Source organism: Macaca fascicularis, chromosome 11 (genome assembly GCF_037993035.2).
Source record: "Macaca fascicularis isolate 582-1 chromosome 11, T2T-MFA8v1.1".
Classification (NCBI taxonomy): domain Eukaryota; kingdom Metazoa; phylum Chordata; class Mammalia; order Primates; family Cercopithecidae; genus Macaca; species Macaca fascicularis.
Window position 1 is genome coordinate 26,699,885 of NC_088385.1, and position 23,159 is coordinate 26,723,043.

General features: G+C 35.3%; 1 protein-coding gene across 19 annotated transcripts in view; it reads right to left on the reverse strand.

Moving 5' to 3' along the window:
- The window catches only part of SOX5 (SRY-box transcription factor 5), a 1,031,820-nt gene that overhangs the window by 449,497 nt on the left and 559,164 nt on the right, over positions 1-23,159 (reverse strand). The window lies entirely within an intron of this gene.

Sequence of the window (23,159 nt, forward strand, 5' to 3'; positions counted from 1 at the left end):
AATAGTGGGTCTTAGTATGACTAGATCATTGAATATAGTGAAGTAGTGAAGAGAGACGGGATAGAGATGTATAATCTGTGTTCTTATTGTCACTATCTCACATCTGAGAAACTCAAAAGTTATTTGAATGAGAGAAGAGTTGAAAATGCCAAAATAAGAGTATATTTCAAACTGTAGACCTTTTCAGTCTGTAAACCTATCACTGTCATTTTATTAGCACTATATGCTTAAATTAGACTTTGCAATAGATCTAGCAAACCAAAGTTTTAAAATGTTGCTAAGGTAAATATTGAGTACGCATTTGAAGTAATGGACTAATAATTGTGATTAGTATATCAACTCTTTGTAAATATACGGTTTTAACCCATTTATGCCAGAGGTTGCAATTTTTTGTGTGTGAAAAATCAGACTTTGTCAATGACCTTGAGCAGCAGGATATAAATAACTCCCGCAGGCTTAGCGTTCCAATAATGGAGGATTAGGCATAAATGGGTTAAAGTATTTGAAATTGCTTTAAAATAGTTTGTTCCTTTAAGTATTTTAAAGATCCCCTCTATAAGACAAACGCAAACCTCAAGTGCATCATTTTTAGGTAAACAGAGAAAATGCTATCTACCATTATAAAAATGGTTATATATAGATAGGGGAGATCAAGACGATTAGGTTTTTATTTTATTTTTATTTTTTTGATTTTTTAAATTTATTTAAAGACAAGGTCCCACTCTGTCACCCAGGCAGGCTGTAGCCCAGTGGTGCAATCAAGGTTCACTGTAGTCTCAAACTCCTAACTTCAAGAGATCATCCTGTCTTGGTTTTCCAAAGTGCTAGGATTACAGGGATGAGCCATCACACCTGGCCTGTATTTTTTAATTTTATACATTTCCATCTCTAAGGGATAATAAGTGGCAGTGCACACTAAAAGCAGATAACTTAAAGTTTGTAATTAAATTGCACTGGCCAAGTTTGCCCAAGCTTTCCCACAACACATGACCAAAAGGTTCTGCACAAGAAACAAACTTGAAACAGAAATAACAATGCTAAGTGAAAAGCCTTCACAGATACACATAGAAACATATCTACTACCCTTCCTTGAAATGCTTCCTTTATTTTCTTTTTTCCCAAGAGGAAGAGCAAAAAGGAAACTGTATGAGTTTCCTATTGCTGCGATACCAAATTATCACAAACTTCATGGCTAAAAACCACAGAAACGTATTATCTTGGTGGTCGGAAGTCCAAAATGGGTCTCACTGGGCTAAAATCATGGTGTTGGCAGGGATCTATTCTTTTCTGGAAGTTCTTGGGAAGAATTCATCTTCTTGCTTTTTCTAGCTTCTAGAATCTGCCCAAATTCTCAGCTCACGCTCCCCTTTGGTGTTTAAAGCCAGCAATGGTAAATTGAGTATTTCTCAAGATAACAACTCTCTGCCTTCTTCTTTCCCATTGAAGGGGGCTTGTGATTACATTCGGCACATCTGGATAATCCAAGATAATCTCTTTATTTAAGGTCAACTGATTAGCAACCTTAATTTCATCTTCAACTTTATTTCTCTCTTGTTATATAATATAACGTATTTAAGGTTGTAGGGATTACAATGTGCATATCTTTTCAGAGGGGCATTATTCTGCCCACCAAAGACATCATCAGAGTAAGCAATAAATCTATCTTTAACCGACGTTGTAAACTCTACTATATTTTTCCCAGTAAGATTTAATCCCCATTTTTGATACTTTAGTGGTTTGTGTTATAGATTTTATCAAATTAGCCAACTTTTTTTTTTTTTAATACTTAATTCTCTTCTGGGAAAGAAAAAATTTAAAATTCTACTTTAAATTTCTCCTCCTTTTGTGCTCCTCCTAAAGACTCATTTAAAAATCACTTTCACTCTGTTAGAAAAAAAAGAATATTTACTTTCTTCTCTCAAGTACAGAATGTAGTAGAGTTCAGTTCATTAACAGGTTTTACTTGCTATACATTTAAAAGGCTGATTTCAACTGCTGATTTAACATATTTATTAAATGCCTACTAAGTGTTAGGCACTACTCCAGAAGATGTGACTATCACAGAAAATAAGACAGACAAGGAGAGACAAAACTATATAAATAAGCCAGAAAAAATGATCACATGGTGACAACTGCTATGCCGAGAACTAAAATGAATGACACGATCAACAGTGACTGGGTGTCTAGGTTGTGTGGTCAGAGATGGCCTCTCTAAAATGATGACATTTAGGCTGGGATCTGACTAACGAGGAGGAGTCAGCCATGCACAGAGTGGTAGAAGTACACTCCAGTGGCCCAGTGGGACCACTAACGATTGTAAGCCTTAATGCAAACTTGATGTGTTGGAGATACAGAAGACCTGTGGAGCTGGAGAACAGTAGGGTAGCAGGTAGAGAGTACAAAGTGGTCTTAGAGAGGCAGCCACAACAACATCATGAAGAGCTGGGTGCGGTGGTTCACGCCTACAATCCTAGCACTTTGGGAAGCCAAGGTGGGTGAACTGCTTTAGTCCGGGGAGTTAAAGACCAGCCTGGGCAACATAGCAAAACCCCATCTCCACAAAAAGTACAAAAATTAGCCAGGCATGGTGGTGTGTGCCTATAGTCCCAGCTACAAGGGAGACTGAGGCTTGAGGATCTCTAGAGCCCAGGAGGTAGAGGTTGCAGAGAGCGGTGATCAGGCCACCACCTTCCAGCCTGGGCGACAGAGCTAGACCCGGTCTCAAAAACAAAAACGTCATGGAAGATTCTAAGACACATGGTAAAATGATGGGAATTCATTGAAAGGTTAAAGACAAGAAAACGATACAGTTTGATATATATTATGAAAAGCATCATAGCTGCTAAGTGGAGGGATAATTGATTGTAAGGGGGAAAATGGAAGTAGAGAAACTTAAAATATTATAGTAATCCAAGTGAGTAGTTTGACTAAAGTAATGTAACAGAAATAAAGAAAACTTAGCATTATCTTTTGGGGATGGTTCAAAGAATGTGGTGATTCAAAATGGAAGAATAAAAGATAAAAATCAATAATGACTCACAACGTTTTTTTTGTTTGTTTGTTTGCTTGTTTTTTGTTGTTGTTGTTGTTGTTTGTTTTTGTTTTTTTTTGAGACGGAGTCTTGCTGTATTCCCCAGGCTGGAGTGCAGTGGTGCGATCTCGGCTCACTGCAAGCTCCGCCTCCTGGGTTCACGCCATTCTCCTGCTTCAGCCTCCCTAGTAGCTGGGACTACAGGCGCCCGCCACCACATCCGGCTAATTTTTTTGTATTTTTAGTAGAGACGGGGTTTCACCGTGTTCGCCAGGATGGTCTCAATCTCCTGATCTCGTGATCCGCCCGCCTCGGCCTCCTAAAGTGCTGGGATTACAGACTTGAGCCACCGCGCCCGGCCTAATGACTCACAACTTTTTGAGTTGAAAAAGTGTTTAGGAGATCATGCTATTTACAGTAATGGAGGTGACAAACAGACGAGCAAGCCTGTGGGAAAAATGAAGAGTTCTATTGTGGCCATGTTATACTTAAGATGCTTATCAGACATCTGGGTCACCTGGGACATCATTCAGTCATCTAGGACTAGTAAATCAGTAGAGAAGAGAGCCTGAAACATAGGCAAGGAGGTCCCAGCCTTTAGAGTGAGCAGAGTAGTAACAGTCAGCAAGGATTTGAAGAGCCCATGGGCCCTGGCAATAGTTTAGAACATTATAGGGTTGGGATTTGAGGAAATTAATGTCTAATGCTTTCAATATTTTCTATTCACTTTTTTGGATCATATGAGATATGGGCATCTAAGGTCAAGCAAAAGTATTTGAGAGTGATGTGGGAGAAAAGAATAGGAAGGGGCCAATTAAGGAAGAAAACCATAAATGAGCAAGCACTAATTAATATGATTATATTATTTCCTTCAGAAGTGCTATAAGTTAGGTATAGAAACAAAGAAGGACACTTAAACCAAAGTGAATATAGTAGAAAAACAAAGTGAGATTTGTAAGTACTCACAAGAGAGTAGGAGAAGTGATACTCAAATAGGTTTGGATTCAAAAGGGAATTAAGTGAAGTTAGAGGGACTGATGGGTTGGCAGACTAAGGAAGACTTAAGGGATTGAAGTTTTCTAAGTCACTGAGGTACAAGTCTAGTTGGAGCAAGACAGAGTCTCTTTTGCACCACTCCAGTGGAAGACATTCACATTAAGCTGAAGTGTTGTGCTAACACAGAATACAAGATGAATAGTGTTTTCTAGAGTTATACGATGTGGCAGCTTTAAAGGAATAGAAGATTGTAGTTAGAATCTTGAGTAGGAAGTTATTATTTCAGATGTAGAATATTTCTGAGTGATGATAAAGAAAAAAGTTTGGTCATGTGAATAAGTGGCTTAGGAGGCCAGGGGCGGTGGCTCATGTCTGTAATCCCAGCACTTTAGGAGGCCAAGGCAGGTAGATCACCTGAGCTCAGGAGTTGGACACCAGCCTGGGCAACATGGCAAAACCCTGTCTCTGCCAAAAATCAAAAAAAAAAAAAAAAAAAAAAAAACCAGCCAGGCATGGTGGTGTGTGCCTGTGGTCCCAGCTACTCGGGAGGCTGAGGAGGGAAGATCGCTTGAGCCTGGGAGGCTCAATGAGCTGAGATTGTTCCACTGCAGTGTAACCTGGGTGACAGAGTGAGACTTCATTTCAATCAATCAATCAATCAATAAGTATCTTAATAGACTTTTAGTAGGATTTGACTATAGGATATTGAATGGATAGTTTATAAACATTAAAGTCATCTAAAAAGGAACATGGAAACTATCAACACTAGATGGCAAAAGTTATAAACTGAATGTCAGTATCCTCCCAGAATTCACAGATTGAAACCCTCCAAAGTGATATTAGGAGGTGTGGCCTTTGAGAGGTAATTACAGTTACATGAGGTCATGAGGGTGGAGCCCTCAGGAATGAGATTTGTGCCCTTACAACTATAACTAGAGAGCTTGCTTCTTACACTTGTTCTCAACAGTGTAAGTATACAAGAAGCAGGAAGTATGCAACACTGAAGAGGACCCTCACCAGAGCCCAACCATGCTGTCACCCTGATCTCAGAGTTCCAGCCTTCAGAACTGTAAGAAATAAACTTCTATTGTTCAAAGTACCCAGTCTCTGGTAGTTTGTTATAGTAGCTTGAACAGACTAAGAAAGCATATTAAAATACAATCAGAAGTGCCTCCACTTTAGAAATAGAAAATATTCAGGTACAAAGGAAAACATTTTATTTAAATGAACATTAATTAGATTTGCAAGTATAGAAAGAGATAGTGCCATTATTAACCACAATATAATTCTAATTAAGAGGAAGAAAAGAAGGAGAGGGGAAAAGAAGGAGAGAGGGAGGGAATGAAGATACAAAAAGGAAGAAAGATAGATTTTGACCAATTAAGACCAAAAGACTGAGCTATAGATTATGGCCTCTGTCCCCTCAGTTGCATTATTCTCTTACATAGGCTCTGTCTTATTTTCATCTGGTCCATCTTTACAAGACTATGCAAGACATCTTTTTAAGATGAAAAATGGATCACAGAATAATGGACTCACCTCCCTAAACCCTTCAACAGCTTCCCATTATCCACAGAATCATGTCTAAACTCCTTAGTGTGGCAATCAAGGACCTTGATGATCTAATCACTGCCTTTTCCTCCAGGCACGTTTCTCACCACATTCCCCATAATTCTCTTGCAATACAATTACTTGTCCTTCCCTACAAACACTAGGTCACTTCAGACATCTGTGATATATGCAGGCTATTTCTTTTAACTATGATGTATTTTGAAAATTGCATCATATTCTTTGTGAAACCTTCTCTAGTTTTCTACTCCTTCCCATTCTTCCTTCTCCTAATTGTTTCATGCCAAGAAAGAAACATCACCTCATCACTTCTATTCCATCCTATACTTCTGTATCTTCTACATGTTTCTATTATTCCATGTATTCATGTGTATTATTTGTTAGCTAAGTCTCTAAGCTTCTTGAGGGAACAGACATTGTCTATTTCTTTAGGCATTTAAGCTCAACACCGTTAAGCACCTACCCATGCCTAGCACATCATAGTTGCTTAACAGTGTTTGCTGAACAGATGTTATCTGATACAAAATAGAAAGCTTCACTAAGAGTTAGTGAAAGATGCTACACAATAGAAATCTTAATTAACAATAAAACCAGACTAGAACATTTTTGGCATTTTTTTCTATGATCCTGATAGACTTAAATTTAACTGTTAATATAGGTGAAGATCTATTTGGAAGATCCTTTATCCAAATCCGTAGAGGCCAAATGAGCTTCGTAATACTGAGAAAAAAATGTGTTATGGAAATATAAGGCTGGGTATGGTGTCTCATGTCTACAATCCCAGCACTTTGGGAGGCTGAGGAGAGAGGACCGCTTGAGCCCAGGAGTTCAAGACCAACCTGGGCAATACAGTGAGATCCTGTCTCTACAAAAAACTGTTTTAAAAATTAGCCAGGCGTGGTAGCATGCAACTGTAGCCCCAGCTACTCACGAGGCTGAGGTAGGAGGATCCCTAAAGACAGGACGTCAAGGCTGCAAGCCCTTGTCTCTCTCTCTAAAAAAATAAAAATAAAAAAGAAATATATTTACCGCATATCATACAGTACTACTAGTGAGGTCTGGGGTAATACTTCATAATCAAATATATAGATATTTCTGCAGTAAAATATGTATTTACACAAATAACCTCACGTCAGATTAGTTTAGATTTTCCAAAAATGAATTACTAAAAATTTTAAGATATTTTTTCCAATTTTCCAGTTATAAAATAAATTATAAAAAATTCAAAACTACAAATAAGGAATTATAAATTTACATTAAATGCTGTTTTATAGATACTAAGAAATTTATAATCAATATTTTCATAGGAGGTAGTAATTTTAACTACTTCAATTTCCTTCATTTTATAATAAAATAATGTATTAAAAGAACACAGTGAATCAAATACAGTAACCAGATAGACAAATACAGGAGGTTTTTTTTTTTTTTTTACTTTATACATAATTATGCAGTACGAGTACTGAAAAGAATAGAACACAAATTATATAGACCAAATTGTCACATGAAAAGAATACTTCCTAGTCTAATCCATAATTCTGATAACACTTTAATCTGGTTTTAAGACTACCTTTTTGATAATTTCCAGGTATCGCTTGTTAGAATATCTTTAGCTCTGAAAAGAAAGAAGCAATATGAAATCTTATTTTATACTACGCAGCTTTCCAAAAATTGCTTTTTCTGTACCCTCATGCATCTTTCATCATCATCAGTAGCAAAAACAAAAATAAGAAACTGACAGCCCTAGGAAACCCAGATCAGTATTGGTTGGGGCTTACTAAAGAAAAGAAATGCCTTCCCTTATAAAATTCCTAAAAATCTACAGGTCAGTAGCTTCTAAATATTTTTTGAGGAGCTTTGGTCTGGCAACACCCTTAAAGGAAGTTGGTCTGGCAATACCCTTAATTGCATCTTTAGTTAACAATGATATATTTTTAAAAGCTAGATTTTTCTCCATATTTTCCTCAGGTAGAAAATTACTTTAGTAAATTTGCACAGAAACTAATGTGCCACAAAAAAGATTGCTTCCCTAATCAGTTTATTAATTTGATCACACTTACATTATTTCAAAGTCAAATTATGTAAGTAAACAAACTTAAAAAAGACAAGGTTTCATACATAATTTGTAAAGTAGTCATTAACAACTCTTTTATAATGTGAATTATGAAAATAATAATGATCACCAGATGTTTAATCTTTTTTTATGCCATAAATGCATCATCTACTTTTCAGAAAACTTTTTTTCATGAGTTCTCCCTTTCTGTTCAATAATCGTTTTGTACATTGTCAAGAAATAATTGCTTCTAGCACTCTGAAGAATGCCTGCATAGATGACCATTCAAATATATTTATTTTCTTCTTTGAGGTCTGTTTTATATAACATAGTAACTTTTAAACACCAAAAAAGAAAGGGAAACTTCTCTTTCATAGTAATGAGCTTCCCAAAGCCAAAGTGAATTGTAAGTTCCACTCAAAATTTGGTGAGATGGCTGTATGTCATAGCCATCAAGCATGCATGACAAAAGACAGACTCTGTGCTGGTATTGCCTCTACTCAACCACTCTGTAGTGGAATATGTGAACGAAAAAAGAAGGATGACAAAATAATTATAGTATGTGACTTCTCCTTCTAGTCTTCTTGGTCCCCTTCCTACCAATGAGTATATTGACAATTAACTCTACTCAGAAGATTGGGACAGTTCCACAGAAATTTACTTCATCCTTGTACTAGATAAACAGAAGCAGTAACTGAGCATTTAATACTCATAATTTGTTATAACCTACACTCTGGTCTATAGGCTAGAGATCTCAGACAGTTGACACTGTTCAAAATAATAAACATATGAGATAGACAATCAATGAAACACAGAATTTCAGCTTTAAAAAGCTGACTTCACAGTGGCATAAAGCCATATTCCAAATTACTTATTTTTAAATACAACAAATAAGCCATATTAAAGAACAGAACTTTGGTAAATCAGAGTCTTAATATTAAAAGCAAAGAAAAAAAAACATAGACATTTTGGTATCTACCTTTAATCTAGTTCAAGAATACACAAATGGATTTAGCCCCAAGAGGCAATGTTTATTTTTCTGTTGGAGCAACAAAGCAAGTCAATGCTGTAAAAGGAGATAGGACTCAAAATGGTCATCATGACTTCATCTCAGACTGTCAACATGACACTATTTCTCCCAGATAATTCTGTGGTCCAGATTTGGTAATCTTTCCCTTACCATCCCCAACATACTCCTCCATTGTGCCAACAGTCACATGGAATCCAAAACGAGAAAGGCTTTTTCAGGAATCTTTTGAAAAAAACATTCTTTTAAGATATTACATAAAGAAAAGTGTAGTGACAGAAAATGTGAGAAGCAATAGATATGAAAAAAATATTTTTGGCTGGCTAGAGTGTCTCACACCTGTAATCTCACCATTTTGGGAGGATAAGGGAGGAGGATCACTTGAGGCCAGGAGTATTGAGACCAGCCTAGGCAACATAAAGAAAATCCCTCTCTACAAAACGTATGTATATATGTATCTATGCATGTATGTATGTATGTATAAATAAATAGCTGGCTGTGGTGGCGTGTGTCTATAGTCCCAGCTACTTTGGAGGCTGAGGTGGGAGATTCATTTGAGCTCAGGAGGTCGAGGCTGCAATGAGCCATGATCGCACCACTGGCACCACTGCATTCCAGCCTGGGCAACAGAGCAAGACCCTGTCCCCAAAAACAAAATAAAACAAAAACAACAAAAAGGAGTGTTTCCATAATGGTGTAGCATGAGAGGGAAATCTGATGTGAATGAGTGAAGACACATAAAAATACTAAAATAAGTATGATAGTAAAGGAAAAATACAGAGCAAAAATGAAGAACAGATAGTAAAATGAAATTAAAGGAATTGTTACTTGAATTTTACTTATATAAAAAAACTTCAAGTAACTTTCAAATTTTAAAGAAGAGTAATAAATTAGCCCTTTTGTTATATAAATTTGACTGAATAATCTTATTTCCTCCAACATGTGTATGAATGTGTATAGATAGATATATAGATACAGATACCTACATCAATATATGTGCCTTTTGTCAACATCTAAATATATGGATTCTTTTTATTTGACATTATTACGGTATTCAAGGATTATGTGACCAATACTATTTTCTCTGTAATTTTGCCCTAACTTCTTATTGTCTGTATTCATTCTTTCAGGGGAGAAAGCTCACACATGAGCATGGTGGGGGCCAGGGTGGGGCATGGGAGGTGTGTGGGCAGGAGGAGAGAGGAGAGCTCTAAATTAAGAAAACAATAAAACTATTTTCCCTGCTAGGCTAATACTTCTACAGTTTTGGTCACTAGATGAGGTTTACTAGCAAATGTCCCAAACCTTCATAGATAAATATGGAAAAGTTGGAATGAGCTTTTTTGTGCTATTGGTGTAACATGAGAAATCAAGCTGTTACTGTACTCCTCTCTGTAGATGGCCATAATTTGATAGACAAAATGTCTAGAACAATTGGATCACAAAATGCCATAAATCCTGACAGTATAAAAATATGGCTATTACCTACAGTATGTCCAGAATCAATCTTTGCAAGGGATGATTATGGTTGACCCAATACGTGCCAACTATATTTTCTTCCAAGAAGTCCCTGGTGCTTCCAAGCACAGTCCCTGCTGGGGATACATTATATGCTCCAAAATGAACAGAATGTTCAAAACTAACAAGATTTGTGAGAGTCTTTTCTTGGCAAATTTGACAACAATTAGTGTCTATTAAGTTTTTATTAGTCACATAGTAAATGAAACGGATGATGTGATATTTAAATATATACATTTGACATTTAGCAAGATAGATTATGACTGTAAATACTGATGGGAAAAAGTGCTTTTTGTTTAATAGTTTGTAAGTAAACAAATTAATAAAAAGATCACATTTCATAAATAATTTGCAAAGCAGCCATTAATATCTCCTAACATGAATCATTAATATAGTAATAAGGAGGAGCACAGTGACTCATGACTATAATCCCAGCACTTTGGGAGGCCAAGGGAGAAGGATCACTTGAAGTCAGGAATTTGAGACTAGCCTGGGCAACACAGTGAGACTCTGTGTCTACAAAAAAAATCTTAAAAATTAGTGGGCATGGTGGCACATGTGTGTAGTCCTAGCTACTTGAAAGTCTAAGGTGGGAGGATTGTTTGAGCCCAGGAGTTGGAGGTTGCAGTGAGCTATGATCATGCCACTGCATCCCAGCCTGGGCAATAGAGCAAGACTCTCTCAACCACAAAATTTTTTTGAGTCCTAAAAGGGATCCAATTTTATTTTAGAATTCATACTAACAAGGATAGTGATAATATTAAAGGCTAATACTCTGCTCATAGCAGTTATATATTTTTCACCTATAAAACATTTTCAGGTCTGGATACCAAAGTGGATATTTTCAGTAGCAGTTAAACTTCTAATGGAATAAAGACCAGTGTGAACTTTTCCACCATAAAAGCTCCTTTAGTCTGCCTTACCTTGGGATATATGTCAGTTCACATCATGGAATATAAGCCTACAAATATATAGACAAAATTATTTTCTCAATTAATTTTAGTTGTAAGAATGACTCATTTAATAAGGATAGGACTGCATTATCACTGTGTGGGTATATTTAATGAAGACAGGGAAAATTTAGGAAATCAAATGATATCATATAACATGTAGTAGAAGATACTGTTGTACTGACGAAAGGCTACTAAACTTAAATTCAGAGACCTGAAATCTAATCCTTGGATTGTTACATGATTCTTGCTTAAAATTTGAAGAAAGAAAAGATGTTCAATATTATTAGTCATTAGGGAAATATAAACCAAAACCACAATGAGATACTGCTTCCCACCTGGTAGGATGACTATAATAAAAAGAATATGGAAATTCCATGTTGGTGAGCACGTGAAGAATTTGAAACACTTATACATTGCTGGTGGGAATGTAAAATGATAAATCTACCGTGGAAAACAGTTTGGTGGGTCTTCAGAAAGTTAAACATAGAATTACTCAGCAATCCTGCTGAAAATAGGTACTCAAAAATACTTGGACATTAAGTGTTCGCAGCCACACTATTCATAATAGACAAAAGATGAAAATAACCCCAGTATTCATGAGCAGATGTGTGGATAAATGAAATATGGTATATATGCACAGTGGAATATTACTTTGCCATGAAAAGAAATGAATTACTAATACATATTACAATGTACGTAAGCCTCCAAAGCAATATGCTAAGTCAAAGAAACATGTGATGCAAAGATGTCCTATGAATTTGCCAGTTCTGTATTATTCTATTTATATGAAATACAAAGAACAGGTACATGCACAGGGCAAAAAGCAGGTTTGTGTTGCCGGGGTCTAATGGGAAGGGAAAATAGGGAATGGCTGCTTACTGAGTATGGGATTTTCTTTCGGGGTGATGAAACTATGCTGGAACTACACAGAAGTGGTGATTGCACAACACTGTGAATGACTATGCCTCTGAATTGTACACTTTAAAATGGCTAATTTTTTGTCATACAAGTCTCACCTTAAGAAAATGTTGAAGGAGAGTCTTTTTGGATGGCCACATGAAGAACTCAGCATATTTTCTCACAAAGCAAAGACAAAGCTACATAAACTGTCAAAAACAACCATTTCAGATCTGAAAATTGATTAAAGACATAGAAAAAAATAGTGAAATACTTATTCATATAAATCTGTTAAGCCTCAGAAAAACAGTAAGAGTCTGTGGCATTGCATCCTTGAGCAGTTTTCACCCACCTTATTCACCAGCCCTAAGCTCTTTATTGCTCTATTTCTACCAGACATGGCAAACTGTAAGGGACATCGGCTTTCCTACCAAACAGAGAAGAAATAATCTGGAGCTAAGCTTGAAAAGGTCCATGTCCTGAGGTGCTGTCAAAAACCATAGCAATCTTGGATGGCCAACAATCAGAGAAGGCCAATATCACAGCTTGCCTGATATAATACAATACTGGAGATAAGATACTGGAGATAAGAAATAGACCTGCCTACAGTCAGAAATTTTATAGGGGAGATCTGAAGAAAGCACCAGACATAGTGGGCCCTGATAAACTCGCACATATCCTGGGGGTTGGGAAGGCTGTAAACATTAGCATGAGATTGTGGACAGATTCCTAGCTATCTACTCCTGTTTGCCTGAATGTGATGCCTTATACAGGAAGAAAGTAAAAGATGGGGCAGATTCATAAACTACCTGAACTTTCAATGTGTTTCTCAATGCAAACACTGATCCATCAGCAAAGGACAGAACCCCTCCTGGCTCAACGTGTTTAATAAGCACAACCTCTGACACATCATTGTCTGACCACCAAAACGATTTAGGGGAAACCCTAGAAAGACAGATCTTAAAAGGAAAAGATTAAACAAATTTTTCTATAAAAAGAAACATTAGTCAGAGACATCAGTTATACCCATGAGAGACAAGATAGAATTTCCAAAATTAGGCCAGGCAAATCATTAATCAAATTAAAACCAGAAACAACAACAACATCTACTATTGGGTGGGGGTGCAAGGTGAAGAGGTCAGAACCCAGCATTGCTGTATTATCAAATTGTACAGTTTTCAATGAAAAATTGCAAAACATGTAAAGAAATAGGAAACTGTGACCCAAACACAGGGGGAAAATAAGTGAATAGAAACTTTATGAGGGAGCCCAGGTGTCAGACTTGCCTAACAAAAACTTCAAAACAGCTATGACAATTATGTACAAGAAATTAAACCATGTTTTAAGAATGACAGAAAATGTGACAACAATGATTCATCAAACATATATCAATATAAAGATAAAATGACTGAAAAAAATAAAATTCTAAAGTTGAAAAAATACAGTAACTGAAATGAAAATTTTACTGGAGGGGTTCAACAGTAGATTTCCTGGCCTGTAGAAATAGTGAGCAATTCTGAAGATAGATCAATTGAACTTACCTTAAGAAGGTTAGAAGAAAAAAGAATGATGAATTGAGAACAAAACCTTCTCAAAGACCTATGAGAATACTTCAAGTATACCAACATATGAATAATGGGAGTCTCAGAAAAAAGAGAAGAGGAAAAAAAGGGGCTAAAGGCCGGGCACGGTAGCTCACGCCTGTAATCCCAGCACTTTGAGAGGCCGAGGCTAGTGGATCACGAGGTCAAGAGTTCAAGACCAGCCTGGCCAATATGATGAAACCCCATCTCTACTAAAATACAAAAATTAGCTGGGTGTCGTGGATGGGGCTTGTAATCCCAGCTACTCGGGAGGTTGAGGCAGAAATTCCTTGAACCTGAGAGGCGGAGGTTACAGTGAGACGAGATCATGCCACTGCACTCCAGCCTGAGTGACAGGGTGGTGAGACTCAGTCTCAAAAAAATAAAAAGGGGGGTGGGGTTAAAAATTATTTGAAGTATAATAATGGCCACAAACTTCACAAATTTAATGAGCAGCATTAAATATATATTCAAGAAGCTCAAAAAACCACAAGTATGATAAACAAAAGAAATCCATATCTAGAAACATAATCATCAAGTTATTAAAAGCTAAAGACCAAGATATAATTTTAAAAGCACCAAGAGAAAAATAACTCAAATAAAACATAACCACATTAAGTTTAACAGCAGAATCTTCATCAGAGAAGAAGAAGAAAAAAAAAAAAAAAGACCAGAAGCAGCAGGATAGGACATTTATATAGGTAAATAAAAAAGACTGTGTGTGTGTGTGTGTGTGTGTGTGTGGTGTGTGTGTGTGTGTGTGTGTGTGTGTGTGTACCATTGCTTCTCTTAAGTGATTTAAAAGACAACTGCATGCTACATGATCTCACTTATATGAAGTATCTTTAAAAACTGAATGCTTAGAAGCAGGGAGTAGAACTGTGGTTACCAATGATGAAGTGGGGGTGAAGTGGGGGTTATTTACAAGATAAATAAGTTCTGGATACCTAGTATACAACATACCATGTTGTATACTATAGTTAATAATAATGTACAATATACTTAACTTTTCCTAAGAGAATGGATATTAAGTATTCTCACCACAAGAAGGTAAGGATCTGAGGTGACAGATATGTTAACTAGCTGAATTGTGGTAATCATTTCATAATGTATACATATATCAAAAATCACACTGTACACCTAGAATATATTCAATTTTTTGTCAGTTATACCTCAATAAAGCTTAACAACAATTAATAAATAAAAGAGTCTTTTACCTTAAAAAAGACAATTATATAAAGCAATAATTATAATACTATACAGTAATCAAAGTGCTACAGGAAAAAACTCAACTGCTAATCAAGAATTTTACATACAGCAAAGCTATCCTTCAAAAAATGAAGGAGAAACAAAGATGTTTCCAGGTGAACAAATAATGAGAAAGTATTGTTATATTGCTATACCTTTCTTATAATAAATACTAAAGAAAGTCCTTTGGCCTAAAAGAAAATGATACCAGCTGGCAACTTGATTCCACTTGAAGAAATAAAGAGCACTATGAAGATAATATAAAGATAATATAAACACATTTATTTTCTAATATCATTTCTTAGTGAGTTTACAAAAGACAATTTCATAAAATAATTATAAACCTGTATTTTTGGGCTCACAGCATACGAAGATGTCTTATATATGCATGTTGTGTGTTGTATATCTATTAGGGTAATACATATGTATATTATATAATACATAAATATCATGTATATGCTAGCAAAAAGGAGGTAGAGAGAATGGAACTAAAATGGAACAAGAAAATTACAACAGATAAGAAGTTGGTAACTTCGATCCACAGAAAGAAATGAAGAGTGCAAGAAAAGGTAAATATGTGGGTTAATATTTTTACAATTAAATACATTTTCATCCTTTTCTCTCCAAACTTTTTTAATAGGCGTAAGATTGTACACAAAGCAATAATTATAACATTGTATTTCTCAGTATATATGCAAATATATATTGTAATAATAGCACAACTAGGTGGAAAGACTGAACTATAATGAAGAAAAGTCTCTATATTTAAAAAAAAATTAGGTTACTATCCAACTGATCTACATTGTGATAATTTGAGATGCATTTGTAATATCTACAACACCGCTAATAATTAACTGTGTTTGTGTATTTTGGTGTTTCTGTGTGGTAAGTAAAGGAATTAAAATAAGACTAGACAATATTTATTACAAAGAAAGCAATAAAGGAGGACTTGAAGAACAGATATAAGATACATAGAAAAAAATGGAAAAATGGCAGGTATATATCCAACTCTATAATAACTGCATTAAATATAAATGCATGAAATACTATAATCAAAAGGGAGAGACTGTAAGACAAGATTTTTTTAAAAAAGATTTAATTATATGCTGACTATAAGAAATACACTTTAAAGACACAAATAGGTTGAAAGCAAAATGATGGAAAAGATGTATCATGCAATAGAAATCTTAAGAGAGTTAGAAATTAGCCAGGATATATAAGAATTGAACAACGTTGTCAAACATTTGACCTAAAATCTATAGAATGCTTCTTCCAGCAGAATCCATACTGTTTTCAAGTATACATAGAGCATTCTCCATGATACATCATATGGTAAGCCATAAAAAAGTTTTCATTATTGCAAGAGATTTGAAATCATTGAGAGTATGATTTAAACTAGATTTTTAAAAAATTGAGACAGGGTCTCAATCTATCACCCAGATTGGACTGCAGTTATACAATCATGGCTCACTACAGCCTCAACCTCCTGGGCTCCATTGATCCACCTGCCTCAGCCTCCCAAGTAGCTGGGACCACAGGTGCACATCACCAGGTCAACTAATTTTTTGGTTTTTTGGTTATTTTTTAAACAGAAAATGAGGTCTCACTATGTTGGCCAGGCTAGCCCCGAACTTCTGAGCCCAGGTGATCCTCCTACCTTGGCTTCCCAAAGTGCTGGGATTACAAGCACAAGCCACCAAACCCAGTCTAAATTAGATTAAATCTAAATGGATTTAAATTATAAATAAATAACAGAAGAAAGTTTAAAAAATCAGTAAATATTTGGAAATTAAAAACACATTTCTAAATAACCCATAGGTCAAAGAAAATACCACAGAGAAAATTAGAAAATAGTGAGAGCTAGGCTGGGTGCAAAGGCTCATACTTATAATCCCAGTACTTTGAGAGGCAAAGGCAAGGCCAGGAGTTCAAGACTAGCCTAGGCTACACAGTGAGACCCCTTCTCTACAAAAAAAAAAATTTAAAAATGCATTTTTAATCTGTACAACACCACTAATAATTAACTGTATTTGTGCATTTGAGTGTGTGTTTGTGTGAAGTAAATAAAGGAATGAAAATAAGACTAGACAATATTTATCACAAAGAAAGCAATAAAGAAGGACTTGAAGAACAGACATAAGATGCAAGTACAGTGGTGCACACCTATAGTCACAGCTACTTGGGAGGCTGAGGTGGGAGGACCACTGGAGCCCATGAGTTCAAAGCTGCAGTAAGCTATGATCACACCATAGTACCCCAGCCTGGGATCAAAGTGAAGCCCTGTCTCTAAATAAGTTAAATAAATAAATAAATAAATAAATAAATAAATAAATAGAAAATAGTGTGAGGTAAATGAAAATAACAAGAAATAAAATTCATTGGATACAGCTAAAGTAGTGCTTTGGGAAAATATATAGCTTTAAGCACCATAGTAGAAAATAAAAAAGTTCTCAAATCAATGATTTCAGTTTGCATTTTTAGAAAGAAAAGAAGAAATCAAATTAACTCAAAGCAAGAGGAAGGCAGGAAATAAGAAAGATCAGATCAGAGTGGAAATCAGCAAAATAGAGAATAGAAAGACAAGAGAAAAAAAAATCAATAAAACATCAGTTGGTTCTTTAAAAAGATCAATAAAATTGACAAACCTTTAGCTAGACTGACAAAAAAAAGAAAAAAAAGTGAAAAAACCTCTATTACCAAATCAAGGATGAAAGAAGAAACATCACTACTGACCTTAGAGAAATACAGAGATTTATAAAGGCATTCATTGAAAAACATGATGCTAACAAAGTAGACAACTTAGATGAAATGGAAAAATTCCGAAAAAGACACAAATGACGATCAAAAAATGGATCAAGAAGAAACAGAAAATCTAAATCTAGCCAGAATTATGTTAAAAATTGAATTAGTAATTTTCTTATAAATTATAAAATCTACTTGTAAGTTTCTTCCAAAAAAAAACCTGCTGGCATTTTTATAGGGAGTATGTTTAATATTTCCACAAAAATATTTTATAGGGAGTATGTTTAATATTTCCACAAAGAAAAGCCCAGTCCCAGATAGCTTCACTTGTAAGTTCTATCATTTAGAGAGGAAACAGTACCAGTTCTTCATAAACTCCTACAGAGGATAAATTAACAATTTATTTTACGAAGTCAGTATTACCTGGGTAGCAAAGTCAGACAAAAACATCATAAGAAAACTACATACCAATATTCATCATGTATATAGACACAAAAATTTGAACAATATATCAGCAAACTGATCCAGCAACACGTAGAAAGAATTATAAGTGGAATTTATCCCAGGATAAAGGGTTGGTTTAATATCTCTTCATCAGTTATTGTAATACACCATATTAATAGAACAATCAATGAAAATTGACTATCACAACGGATGCAGAAACATTTTTGACTAAACCCAACACGTATTCATGGTAGAAATTCTCAACCAAAAAGGATCAGAAGAAAACTGTCTTAACACTGTAAAGAACATCTGTAAAATGAAGCAGCTAATATCATACCTGACAGTAAAAGACAGAATGCTTTTCCCCGTAGATCAGGAACAAGGTAAGGCTGTTTGCTCTCACGATTTCCATTTAACATTGTACTGGAGGTTCTAGCCAGTACCGTGAGTTAAGAAACATAAATAAAAGTCATCCATCTTACTGGAAAGTAAGATGTAAAACTGTCTTTCTTCATGGATTGTTGATCCTATATACAGAAAATCTGCAGAAACCCACAAAAACTGCAAAACTGATGAATGAGTTCAGCAAGGTTGCCAAATACAAGATCAATAAACAGAAATCAATTATACTTCTATATACTAGCAATGAATAATACAAAAATGAAATTAAGAAAATAATTTCATTAACAATCATATCAAAAAGAATAAAACATTAAGAACTTTAACAAAAGTAGCACAAGACTTATATGCTGAAAACTACCAAATCACTGAGAGAAATTAAAAAAGAACCAAATAAAGGAAACGATACTCCATGTTCACAGACTGTAAAACTCAGTAAGTTAAGATGGAAATTATCCTTAGATATGTCTACATATTAAACATACTCTCTATAAAAATGCCAGCAGGTTTTTTTTTTTTTTTTTTTGGAAGAAACTTACAAGTTGATTTTATAATTTATAAGGAAAGGAGAGAGAATGGCAAAATAACTTTGAAAAGGAAGAACAAAATTGGAGGACATACACTTTTGTATTTCAAAGCACAATGTAAAGCTACAGTGATCAAGACAATTTGGAAAAGTCTCTAGAACAGAACTGAGAATCCTGCAATCAACCCTTATATTTACAGTCAATTGATTTTTATTTATTTATTTATTTTTTGTTAAGGTGCCAAAGCAATTTAAATGAGAAAGGAAGTCTTTTTAACAAATGGTGCTGCGACAATTAGATATCCATGAGCTAAAAGATACATTTAGATGCTGGCCTCTCACCATAAACAAAAGATGCTCAAAACTGATCACAGACCTGAATGTAAAACTAAATCAATAAATGTTTAGAAGAAAACAGAAAAAAAAAAAAATCTTCCTGGCCTTAAAGCATGACATACACAAAAAAACTGATAAATTGAATTTTATCAAAATTAAAAACTTTTGTTTCTGAAAAAAAAACCCACAAACATATGAAAATGTAAGCCATCGACAAGGAAAATATTTTACAATAATATTTAAGAGAAAAGATTTGAATCCCAAACAGATGAAGAACTCTTAAAACTCAATAAAAGAAACAGCTCAATTAAAAATTCACTAGAGCTATGAAAAGACATTTCATCAAAGAAGATACACAAGGAATAGCTATATACATATAAAAAGATGATCAGAAACATTACTGTTTAGGGAAATGCAAATTAAAACCATGATGAGATATCACTACACACTCACAATGATGGCCATATTTTAAGAAGACAGACAATAACAAACCTTGGCTAGAATGTGGAGAAACCAGCGCCTGCATATATATTGCTGCTAGGTATGTAAAATCATGTAGCCACACTGAACAGTTTAGCAGTTTCATAAAGAGTTAAAAATAAGTTTACCGGCCAGGCGCGGTGGCTCACGCCTGTAATCCCAGCACTTTGGGAGGCCGAGATGGGCAGATCACAAGGTCAGGAGATCGAGATCCTCCTGACTAACACGGTGAAACCCCGTCTCTACTAAAAGTACAAAAAACTAGCCGGGCGTGGTGGTGGACGCCTGTAGTCCCAGCTACTCGGGAGGCTGAGGCAGGAGAATGGCGTAAACCCAGGAGGCGGAGCTTGCAGTGAGCCGAGTTCGCGCCACTGCGCTCCAGCCTGGGTGACAGAGCAAAGACTCCGTCTCAAAAAAAAAAAAAAAAAAATTTACCATAAAATCTAGCAATTCCACTCTTAGATATTCAAAGAGATTAAACATATGTCCACACAAATATTTGAATGTGAATGTCATAGCATCATTAGTCATAATAGACAAAAAAAAATTGTAAAATAATCCAGATTTTCATCACTGGGTGAAAGAATAAACAAAATGTTTATCCATTAATAAAATATTATTCAGCAACAGAAAGTAACAAATAGTCGATGCATGCTAAAACGTGGAGTAAACTCAAAAATATTACCCTAAGCAAAAGAAGGCGAAGCCAGAAGACTACATATTGCATGATTCCAATTATATTAAATGTCCAAAAAGGCAAATCCACAAACCTGGAACAAAGATTAACTGCAAATGGACACGAGGTATCTTTTTGAGGATGATGGAAATGTTCTAAATTTGTATTGTGGTGACGATAGATAGCACAGCTCTATAATCTTACTAAAAAAAAAAAAAAGACTTGTAAACACACAAAATTGGTGAATTCTGAAGTATGTAAATGACATTTCAATAAAGCTATTTCAAATTATTGAAGAGAAACATGACTGATCTTTAATTACATGATTATTAGAAAAGAAGCATCTATAATATAGAGCGTAATTTTTAGTAAAATATTCTGATATTTTTCTTGTTACTAAATATGCAGTCCTTTTGTTACATTTGCCCACATTCTAATGCAAGTTGTATGCTATTGTGTTTCTGCCTCAGAGTCTTTGCATCTACACTTCTCTCTGTCTGGCATGCAGTTCCACAATCAGTCCGACATCTCCATGACTCATTTCTTCACTAAGTGCGCTAACAATTTGCAACTTCATTGAAGAGGACTTCTCTGCCTAAAACAGGTCTTCTATTCTGTCTCGTCCCCTTTAGTTGATACGTTTTCCTCATGACATTTCTTTAAAATCCATTACTAAACAACAGAAGTGCTCTAGAATATTTGGCACATACTAGGAACTCGATGTAACTACTCATTGAGTGAGTGAATGTCGCAGATATAGCTGTCACCATGCATGAGAAAACTTGAAACTATATTTTACAAAACTTTTTATTAAAATACAGAGAAGCTAAATATAGCACTATACCATACATTTTCGGGGCTTGGAAATATTTACTATATATTTATTGCAGAAGCTTTTCTTATGGAATAAAATATAGAGAAGAAAGATCCTGGAAGTAGTGCTTGAACCTTCAATCTGTAGGTAGAACAGTTTTTGCATTGATACCCAATCTTATTCATTCCTTAAGCTAGGTTTATCACTGGCTAATTTAAATAGGGTATTGATGTCAAAGGCTTTTGTAATAATCTTCGATGGGAAAAAATTATTACTCAGACCCAGTCAGTAAATAGGAAAGCGTTTCTTAGAGCATCCAGTGGTCACTCTTATGCACAAAAAGAAGGTCCCCATCTTTTCATCAGGATAGTAGAACAGAAAGAATATTAAAATAGGAAGTTGACTGGAAAAGGAAAGTAAGAGAATCTTTTAAAATACTCTCTCATTACTGGTTAAATGATGAATCCTAAGATGTTACAATAACAAAAAGCTGGGGAATATTAGTGGCAAAATGTATCCTTCTTGTTGTCCTTACTTGTGGAGTCCCATTATCCTGAAATTCTGTTTATCATGGTCCCCTTATTTACTGCTTTCTAAGGGAGGTGCAGAGCTGTTTTTCTTCTTCTGGTGGGTTTAGAAACAGAAATTGAGCGTAAGTCACTCAGTCCCCTTCTCTCTCTCTCTCTCTCTTTTTTTTTTTTTTTTTTTTGTCTCGGGAGCTGGATGTTTACAGAGATCACAAGTTGTCCTTGTGATCTGTGCCTGGACCTGTGCCACTCCTTCCAGGACTGTCCTTGTCTACTGCTTCCAGGATTGGGTAGGTAAATCTGCCTGATCCTGGAACTCAGTGTTAGGAAGATTCCCTGTCCATATTCTCTGATATCACCTTTATCAGTAATAAAGGTAATCTTTCAGTCCTCCTCTGTCTTATTTATTTTATAATGGCTGTTTAAAAAAAAAAATCAGACAGAAAAGATCTACTGATTAATCCTCCTCAAATAACCTCAAATAGGTCTTAGCTGACTCTGATTAGCATTAATATCTTAACTGAAGCCGGCCGTGGTGGCTCACGCCTGTAATCCCAGCACTTTGGGAGGCCAAGGCAGGCAGATCACCTGAGGACAGGAAATTGAGACCAGCCTGGCCAACATGGTGGAACCCCACGTCTACAAAAACAAAAATTAGCTGGGCATAATGGCGCACGCCTGTAATCCCAGCTACTCATGAGGCTGAGGCGGGAGAACCACTTGAATCCAGGAGGTGGAAGTTGCAGTGAGCTGAGCTCATACCATTTTACTCCAGCCTAGGTGACAGAGCGAGACTCCATCTCAAAAAAAAAGTATATATATATATATACACACACACATACACACACACACACACACACACACACACACACACATATATATCTCTCTTAACTGAAGAAACAGAGGCAGTAAGTAAGATTTAGGGGGTACTTAAGTCCTTAATCTTCCATTATTTCTGAATTATTTTATGCTACATCCATTTCTCATCCATTTCTTTAGTTCCTAGTCTCACAAAGCCTTCCTAATTAAATTTAAGAAATGAGCTGACAGAAAAAGTATATCTTCTTTGGTATTTTAAAGTATAGCTGCCACTCAATAAACTAGAAATATCTATAGAGAGAAATAACTATAGAGACCAGGAATATCTGAAACAAGAGACTAAGATTGCTATTTTTCTAGTCTACTAATTTAGGGAGTTTGATCCAAACCATTTGAGATGACAAGAGTGAAAAATGGATGATGGTACTTTTACCAAAACACTTTTTAAGGATTTTCGGTGCACATTTTGCAAAATATTATGCCAAATAAACAACTACTCTAATATAAAGGACACATAGTATCAA